At 45.5% G+C, this 9,596-nt stretch overlaps 1 long non-coding RNA gene across 1 annotated transcript; it reads right to left on the reverse strand.

Annotated features, from left to right (window-relative positions):
* Nucleotides 1-1,198: 1,198 nt before the first annotated feature.
* LOC107967868 (uncharacterized) lies at nucleotides 1,199-6,880 on the reverse strand. The gene is made up of 2 exons (XR_008538752.2): nucleotides 6,745-6,880; nucleotides 1,199-5,948 (listed from the first exon to the last, which is right to left on the reverse strand). It is a non-coding gene; the product is annotated as an uncharacterized LOC107967868 (long non-coding RNA).
* Nucleotides 6,881-9,596: the final 2,716 nt, after the last annotated feature.

Consider the following 9,596-nt stretch of genomic DNA (forward strand, 5'->3'; position numbering starts at 1 on the left):
CTGGCAAATGATATGCCTACACAAATAAAAACCAAAATGAGGCCAGGTGCGGTGGCTCACGCCTGTAATCCCAGCACTTTGGGAGACTGAGGCGGGCGGATCACGAGGTCAGGAGATCGAAACCATCCTGGCTAACACGGTGAAACCCCGTCTCTACTAAAAATATAAAAAAATTAGCCGGGCGTGGTGGCGGGTGCCTGTAGTCCCAGCTACTCGGGAGGCTGAGGCAGGAGAATGCCGTGAACCAAGGAGGCGGAGCTTGCAGTGAGCCGAGATCGCACCACAGCACTCCAGCCTGGGCGACAGAGCGAGACTCCATCTAAAAAAAAAAAAAAAAAAAAACTCCCAGGTCCCATTGTCCCTCCCCAGTCAGTCAAATGGCCCAAGTCAGTAAGCTAGTGGTTCTCCTGGACAGCTTCCTCACTCCCTCCTGCCTGCCAACATACACATAACCAATCCTTCCCCTTGCCTTCCAGATTCTGCCTAAAAGAATATGTCCACTTTCTTCCACTCTCTTCACTCTACACCATCACCTGAATCCAAATAGCCCCAGAAACTCTCACCTGGATTTCTGCAACACCCACTAACTGGTCTCGCTGTTTCTACTATTGGCCTCTCTGATCCATTTGCTACACAATAGACAAAGATATAATTTTAAAAACAGAATCTAGATTATGTCACTCTCCTGCTCCATGTCACTGCCTTCAGTGTTGTTCATCTCACTTGGGATAAAATACAAAATCCTTAACATGGATGCAAGGCACCTGTGTTCTGCCCCTGCCTGTCTCTCCAGCCCTTTTTCCTGCAGAACTGCCCCTCATGCACTTCGCTGGCTACATGGGCCTTTTCAGTCTCTCAAGTTGAGTCAAGCTCTCCTGTGTCTCTTCATAGAGGTTAGAAATCCCTGTTACCCTTTCTAATAGGACTCAGGACTTTTATTTCATGCAGTTATCTAAATGCATAAATTTCTTGTTTGTGTGATTATTGGTTATTGGTTTAATATCTGTCTCTCCCATTAGCTTACAACCTCTATGAGGGCAGAGAACATGTCTGCTTTGTTCTCCATTGTATACCCACCCAATGCCTAGCAAGGTATCCGGCTCATGGTGAGCCCTCATCACATGTTTGTCAAATGAATGATTAAGTGAACAAACCCAGATATCAGTTATATCACAAGAAATATTTCCTGGTTATGCCCTTTATCTGTTGCATCCAAATTTATTCAAGAGTTACATGATGAAGAGCAAACAAAACACATAATTCTTTTGCTAATGTGGAGGATGCATTCCAAGGACATACTTCTTGGTTTGACAGTTCATTTCTAGAGGCAGAAATATTGCAGGCAATCATCAGATGTAGCCCAAGGCACCAGACAAGGGTTTATCTTGCAAACATCATGAAATACTTTATGAATTAGGCAATTTCAGTCTGCAAGAGATAAAGACATACTCAGCTTGTCTCAGTGGAGGTCTATCAGTTAGGATTCTTAATATTGCATGTGACAAAAGACCTAACTCAAGCTGCATTAAACAAAAAAGAGGATGTATTGGCTCCATAACTGCAAAGTCTAGACGCAGGACGTCCTTCTTCGGGAAAGGCATGATTCTGTGGCCTACTGATGTACCAGGGGACAAGTTCCTCTCTGTGGTTTACTTGCCAGCCATGCATTTCTTTGACCTTAGGTTGCACAAGGTCATTCAGGTTCTCCTTTCATGGAAACAAAAGGGCTGCAGCCGCCACCCCACCCTCTCATCCTCATAACCCCTGAGCTAGAGAAGAGAGCATCTTTCTTCCAGAATCTTCTGCAGTGAGTCTCAAACCTGACTGATGAGCAGAATCACACGACAAGCTGATTTCTAGAGTCCCATGCCAGCATCTCCACCCAAACTTAGTGTATCTGGTATATGGCCTGAGAATCTTCAATTATTGAATATCCTTTACAGAAAACTCTAAAGGAGAAACCAAAATTGTCCCATAACTCCACCTTTCAGATGACACTTACTGAAGTTCTCCACTAAAACTAATCAATGCACAAAGTAGGAAAATCAAGCAGTACTGAATGAAAGGTAAGAACCTCTCTTCTCATCCTTCCCTCAAAGTTGCCACTGTTATCAGCTTCTTGTAGATTTTCCATTGAAAAAGAATTTGTGCATTTACCAAAGTATATGGTGTGTCATTTTAAAAGTTATGTGGAAAATGGATTACACCATTTATACTGCTCTGCTGCTTGATTTTTTCATTGCACAACATAACTCAGAGACTGCTCTATATCAGCAAATGGAGTTCCTACTAAATCTCTTTAAAAGATCTAAGAATGTGCCACAGTTTATTTATCCAGGTTCCTATTGATGGACATTGAGGTTGTTTGCTATACAAATAACGCTGCTGTGGGCATCCATTCTTGCCGACGTTGATACTCTTGTGTGGGAAATTTCAGAATCAGCTCCCATCAGTAGAATTGCTGGGTCAAAGGTTACTCATGTTTTAAAAATGTTGATGTATGTTGACAAAATTCCTTTAGTTGAAATTTACTAGTCTGGTCTCTATTACCATTTCGAACTTCACAAATTGTGCCCTTAGTTACACGTGGGTGCCGTATGGGATGGGGGCGCAGAGAATCTATGTTTTTAAAAGTTCATCATGTGATTCAGAAGCTCATGCAGGTGTGAGAACCACTGCCCCACCTTGTCACACAGGTGCCAAAATCCACCAAGTTTGCATTCACTGGCATCTGCTTCCATACTCTCATCAGCAATGGGCATCATGAAACTTTATAATTTTTGCTAATCAGATTCATGAAAAGTGGTCTGGCATTGTTCTGATTTGCGTCTCTTTATTTCTGAGGAAGGATGAGCAGCTCTTCATATGTTTCTTGGTCACTGGTATTTCTTTTCCATGTTCTGCCAGTTCAGATTCCTGGCCCAGCATTTATTGAGTTGTTTGTATATTTCTTATTTATAGACATTTGTTGCAAATTAAAGAAATTAGTGTGTCTTCCATCTATATTCCAAATACTGTTTTCCCCTTGCTTATAATTTCTTAGCTTTACAGAAGGATTTTGCTTCATTCTGTTTTAATATGGTGATATTTTTAAATCTTTGGTCTTTATGGTTTCTGGAGGAATCAAGTTTTTAAAACTCCCCAGGTGATTCTGATGAGTTTGAGAGTCACTGTCTTACACGATATAAATAAGGAACCGAATACAGTCCCTACCCTTTGGGGTTTACAACTGTATGGGAGAAAGATGAGCTTATACATAAAAGAGAACAAGGGATAAAGGGCACTGCGAAGTTTCAAATGAGCCATGCAGATTCTTGGCTTGGCATCAAGAGCCTGCCCACTCCACGCTCCTCTCCTCAGCACCCTTTCCTCTCAGATCCTCGTGGAGGCGAGTGGGAGATCCCATCAGGTAGCAGAAGGCAGAGAAGAGCCAGCCACACAGTGGAGGGGAGGTGGCCAGGCCAGGGCGGCAGCGCAGAACAGTGGAAGCGAAGCCTTCAGGCCCGAGAGAACAGGCTCCTGGTCTCAGAGTGCTCTTAGAGGCCATCGTCCCCCTCCTACCTCCAGGGCCCGGGAGGCCTGGCTGCAGGGGTGGCCCTGCCCTCTTCTGGACAAGCCATGAGGTAGAGTCCTTTCCTCCTCTATCTTGCCCAACCTTAGAAAATCAAGTAAATAAATAAAAGGAACACTTGAGTCAGTTTTTGCTTTGTTCCATTAGAAATTCTGAGAAAAGCTAGATTTCCATGGGCTTCAGTGGGGAGAGGAGAGCATAAAGTTTCATGGAGGGAACCAAGCAGAGTTCCAGCATGGGGCCTCTGGAGGGAAGGAACTGGTTCTCACTCAACCCTGTTTCCCTCACAGCTTCTAGAACAGGGTCCTAGATTAGATATACTGCGTCCTGAATGAATGAATCAATCAATGGGAATGTATTCGAGCTGGGCGTGGAAAGACTAATGATAAGGACCATTTCTTTCTTTTCCTAGTGAACAAGAGTGCCTGACACACAGTAAGTACCTAATAGTGTTGATGTTATCAGGGGAGGTGAGGATGATGGTGTGAGCAAAGGTGCAACATTAAGAACACAAAAATCACATTCACACAAAAATCACATTCACAGGACAGTGAGGGTAGCTTATTTCATGAAAGATTCTGTGAAGAAATTACACACAGAAAAACAAGTTGGGAGCCTCAAATGCCAGGTAAGGAAGGTGGAGTTCTATCTGTCTACAGGTAGAGTCACTGATGACTGTGTTCAGGCCACGACATGGTTAAAATCAGTGTTTTAGGAAGACTTGTTTGGTGGCATAAAGCAGGATGGATTAGAAGTTAGAAGGAAATTCAAAAACACATTTGCTCATTATCTTCTTCTTCAAAAAATGTAGTCATATTCAGTACATTAAAATAATCCAATAATATTGATTCAATTATGAATCCAATATCTGATTATGAAACATAATAATAAACCCACCACCCCACGTGAGACCTAGAGCCTTGCCAATACTACCAAAGATCCCTGTGCCTGATACCCTTTGGTTTGGGTGTGATTTCTACACAAATCCATTGGATTGACTTTCTTCCCTTCATCTGATTCTAGTCTCCCTGAGGTCCAAGAACACCTTCCAATTCCAGCTCCATCGTACCTGGAGTCCTCCCACCCCAGCATTCGGGATGAAATAGAGGTAAGATGAGAATGAACATGCGATGATGAATAACAGATCACTCAAGATTTTGAAATTTATAAGTAAAATTATTTTCTACAGTTTTAATTATGGTGACTCATGCAATTTTGGTGTAATTAGCCTTTTATTCTTACTCATTTTAATTATGAAATAAACATGCAAATTTATGCTAATAGTATAGTTAAGGAAATTATCCATTGCATTTGAGGAAGCACTCAGGCAAATTTTAAAATGGGATCATAGTTCTGACAGTTACAGAAATGGACATGAAAACAACAGGCAGAGTTCCCTGAATACACAGTGAACATGGCCCTAGAAATAGAGATTTCATGAGACGTTCCGAGAGAAATGAACGTTTTCCCGTCCATTCCTGCTGGGCCTCCTAGATTCAGATCCAAGCCTGTATCTCTGGGTCTGCTTGTGTGCTAAAGCTCCCAAGGATATGAGCTGAGCCAGATCACCTTTATTCCCAGAGTTTCCAGAAACACAAGGGGCAATGTGACTGTTGTCTAACTATCAGTTACCGTGTACTTCTTCTGTGCGCTGGTGTTCCGTAATCCCCCTGAAGCTGCGATGCCTGCAGTCAAGACTCAACCAATGGTGGAGTCAAGAATCACCACCCAGCAACAAGAGTCATTGCAAAATAACTGAAGTTCCTTATGTGCGTTCTTAAATGCTGAAACAGAGACACATGGCCCACAGAAATACTTCCTTAAATTTCCTTCCCTTTCCACCTATTGTCCTCATACTCCAGCACCTCTCTCCTCAAGATTTCCTGAAGAACTCCTCCCCAGCCATAGCCCAAGTAAGCAGAGAGGCATTCTGACCATGGCGGCCCCCTTCCCAGGGCAGCAGAGGGCGAGTCAGCTGAGATGCCAAGCCTTCTCTGATGGGCAGGGGAGCGAGGCCCGGGAACGCTCATGCACGACTCATTGTCATTGCATCCTCACTGTTGAATTTCATGGATGTGTCAGACCATGAGCCTTGGCAGTGGAGAAACCAGGCATCTGCAGGCAGAAGCCCAGCCACAGAATAGCAAGTCACACAGGCCTGTATTGCCTGGCAATGCAACACGTGTAAGTGGCTGCGGGACTCCCTGCACTCAGCACCAGTGATGAAATCTGTCAGCAGAGATGTAAAGAATCATGTGATCTGGCCGGGGGCGGTGGCTTATGCTTGTAATCCCAGGGCTTCAGGAGGCTGAGGCAGGAGGATTGCTTGAGGCTAGGAGTTTGAAACCAGCGTGGGCAACACAGTGAGATCCCATCTCTACAAAACATTTAAAAATTAGCATGACATGGTGGTGTACACCCATAGACCCAGTTACTCAGGAGGCTGAGGCAGGAGGATCACTTGAGCCTAGGAGTTCAAGGCTGCAGTGAGCCGTGACGGCACCACTGCACTCCAGCCTGGGCAACCGAACAAGATCTTAACTTTTTTTTTTTAAAAAGGAAGTGGGGAATCATCAGATATAAATAAATGGTAAGGTTATAAACCCAAGCATCACCAGCAGCTACCACTTTTAATAAATCTGAGAAAAATATCCCCCTTTGCTGACTCAGAGCCATGCCCAGGTTGTCTTTAGCTGTGGCCACGTCTCCCAGCCACCCACATTGCTGCCATCTCTGGGGTTGTGCCCCTCCCTCCTCACTGTGCCCTATTAAAACAATCATCTATAAAGCCACAAAGTGAGGGCTCAGACTAAACCTTGAATACATCCTTGTGAATGCATGGGCTGCCCTCCAAGGCAGCCCTGTCCCCTGCTGTGACTCTGCCCACCCCGTAGCTCCTACCCTCCACCGTGTTTCCCGGGTCCATTTTTGCAGCTGGGACAGAGAGGGGCAGCTCCAAGTGAGACGGGAAGGTCAAGGGGGCTGTGAAAAGAGACTCCCTCCTTCACACCTGAGGATCTGATCTTACCCAGATTGTTTTTTCCTCACAGAGAAACTCCTCTGGCCCAGTTTCCCATATTGATCTAATCAGCAGTCCAAACATAATTTTGGGACTGTCAAAACAAGACCCGCAGGCCTGACATAGACAATTAACATAAGTCAAGGCAACCCACCTGCCACTTCCCGTCTCTCCCCGACGTCTCGTCAGGATGTTAGCAAAGCCAGTACCCGTTACGGGTGGCAGTACCACCAGGAGCACGCTGTTGAGCAGGGGACTCCTGACATGAGGCTGGAAGCTATAATTACCCAGTGTATAATTTGGTTGCTAAATGGATTGTTTACAAAGGTGTGCATGATGAAATCACAGGCATGTTAGAGCTGAGAGGCAGGCGGGGTCAGGGAGGAGGCAGGCAGTCGTTAACTCCCCACCTCCCTCCAGGCTCCCCTCTGCCAACTGCCGCCACCGCCACCACAGCAGACTCTGACCTCGCTGAGTCACCTGGGCCTCGTGTTCCATGACGTTCAGGAAATACCTGGCCTTCCTCCCTCAGGTTTCATCTGGTAATAACTCCCAGCAGAAGCAGACTCACCTTGGCACAGCACTGGGGATGGAGTTCTGATGTCACAGGCCCCTGGGGTTAGCCTGCAAGGGAAAGGAGCCCAGCGGAAAGCTTAGTGGCCCAAGAGGCCAGAAGGGGAGGTCAAAGTCACAGTTTATTCCAGGCAGGTGCTCCATGAGGGTCCCCCCAAAGGGATCAGGCCTGGACATGGGGCACTTCATACATCCACCCGCAGCTGAAGTAAGGAAATCAAAGACCATCTCATTAAATTTGCAGGGAACATAAGGAGGAGGGGAGAAGGGACATTGCCTTCTTTGCACAGTGGCTGAGATGTCAAAGAGTCATTCTAAAATCAGAAAAATGACTTGTCAAAAACAAGCTGACATGCAATAAGGACAAAGAGAGGTGGCCCACTTGAAAATCTACAAAAAGCTAAGGACAAAAAATGTGAATAATGGGATAAACACACAAAAGCCCAGGAGGTCAGATTATATCTCAGCTCAAATGTGCCTTTGTAATAAAACGCTATTGTAAAACAAAAGAGCATATACTCTAACATAATTTATGTGCATGTATGTTAAAAGAATTTAAGAAATTAAGAATAAAAGAATTTACCAAGAAATAATCATTCTAGTGCTAACAATCCAAACTTTGGAAAGGCATGGGAGAATTAGACAGGGTGTGTGAACAGGAAACAAAAATGGCAGAGATGGAAAGTTCCGAGAGTGAAGAAACGGTAACTCATTCAAAAGCATTCAACACATTCAAAAGTGTTCACACTACACAAAGGCAGGTGCGAGGTGGTTCGGTCCTGAGAGCACACTCGCTGTTCTTGGGAATTCTAGGCAACACGGTGCTGATTTCTGTCTAACATGGGTCTTTCTGGACCTTATCTTAGGAATTTAGCTAATAAAGCACTGAGATAATATTAACAGAAGTTTCATTTGCAGAGTGGTCCCACTAGCCCTGCCAGAAACCCACAAAAACACTGGTGACTGGGCAGTCACAACCAACTCCCCTCTCTCTGTGACAGCAACACTCAGCAGACATTCATGGCACCCGCTGGACTGCAGCATGATGGAAAACCTGAGCACTCATATGACAAACAAGACGAGGTCCACTCCAGCCTCGCAGAAGTGAGTGGTAATAAAGGAAGCTACAAGAGTATACGGTAAATTCCAGCCAACATCAGGGGCCTTGAGGATGGACAGGACAACTCTCCACTTTGGCAGGAAGGCAAAACATGTCTGGCAAGACCCTTTCATCTCCAGCAGCCACAGAGCAGCCTGAGATTGTCCAGAAGCCCAGAAGCTGCTCTGTCCAGGGACCTGCCCCGTCATCCTCCCAGGCGAAGTGAAGGCCAAATAGCCCAAGAGACGGCCATGTAGTCCAGCTGCCGACCTCTTGTTCCATCTGGCCTGACTGCTGACTCTGAGCATGTGGTCCAGAACCTCCCAGCCTGCCCCCTCTTGAGTGAAGAGTTTGGGTCTAGTCCCTTCTCTCCATTGTCCTCACACAGCTTCTAAATTCCTGCCACGGAGTTGCAGGGGCCAATCTCAAGCTACTGCTAAGACAGATGAGACCCTTGCTCCCTTGCCACCTGCAGGGTTCCCGCTGAACCTTGCTGCTTTGTCTCAGAGGATCCTGGGTCTGCACACGCGCAAACAGCAGCTGGACTTCGGCAGCTTCCATTATGAAGGGAGGAGCCACGAAGAGGGAAGGAGGGGGCAGCTTTGGTTCCTACATTCCAGAAAACATCAAAAACACATGCCAGATGCACATGACTTCATCCATCCTCTCTCCACCCACAGGAGAAGGGTTCCTAACACCAGCCACACTGAACAGATGAGGGAACTGAGGCACAGACTGCTCACAGGGAGCTTGGAAGGCCCAAGATTTCCTGCAGGCAATCTGGCACCGGAGTCTGTGCTCTGAACCATGCTGCCTGCTGGCATCAGGTGAGCATGGCACTCATTGACTTACTGTTCAAACCTAAGGTGCTTCAGTGTGAATTCATTAATCTCTCCATTCATAAAAAAGTCAAAATAAATGAATAAAAACATTTATCAAGTACCTGACTTATGCCATTCATTTTGCTGGTAAGTGGAATCTTTTATGTGAAATGAATACCTGTTGAATGCCACTAGTTTTAATCCTCACAACCAATAAGGTAGGTAGTATTAATAATTTTCCCATTATTATTATTATTATTATTATTATTATTATTTGAGACAGAGTCTCCCTCTGTCATCTAGGTTGGAGGGCAGTGACATGATCACAACACACTGCAGCCTCAACCTCCGGTGCTCAAGGGATCCTCCTTCCTCAGCTTCTTGAGTAGCTGGGACCACAGGTGCATGCCGCAACATCTAGCTAGGTTTTTTGTTGTTGTTGTTGTTGTTGTTTCTTGTTTTTTGTAGAGACAGGGTCTCACTATATTATCCAGGCTGGTCTCAAACTCCTGG

Source organism: Pan troglodytes, chromosome 14 (genome assembly GCF_028858775.2).
Source record: "Pan troglodytes isolate AG18354 chromosome 14, NHGRI_mPanTro3-v2.0_pri, whole genome shotgun sequence".
NCBI classification, from domain to species: domain Eukaryota; kingdom Metazoa; phylum Chordata; class Mammalia; order Primates; family Hominidae; genus Pan; species Pan troglodytes.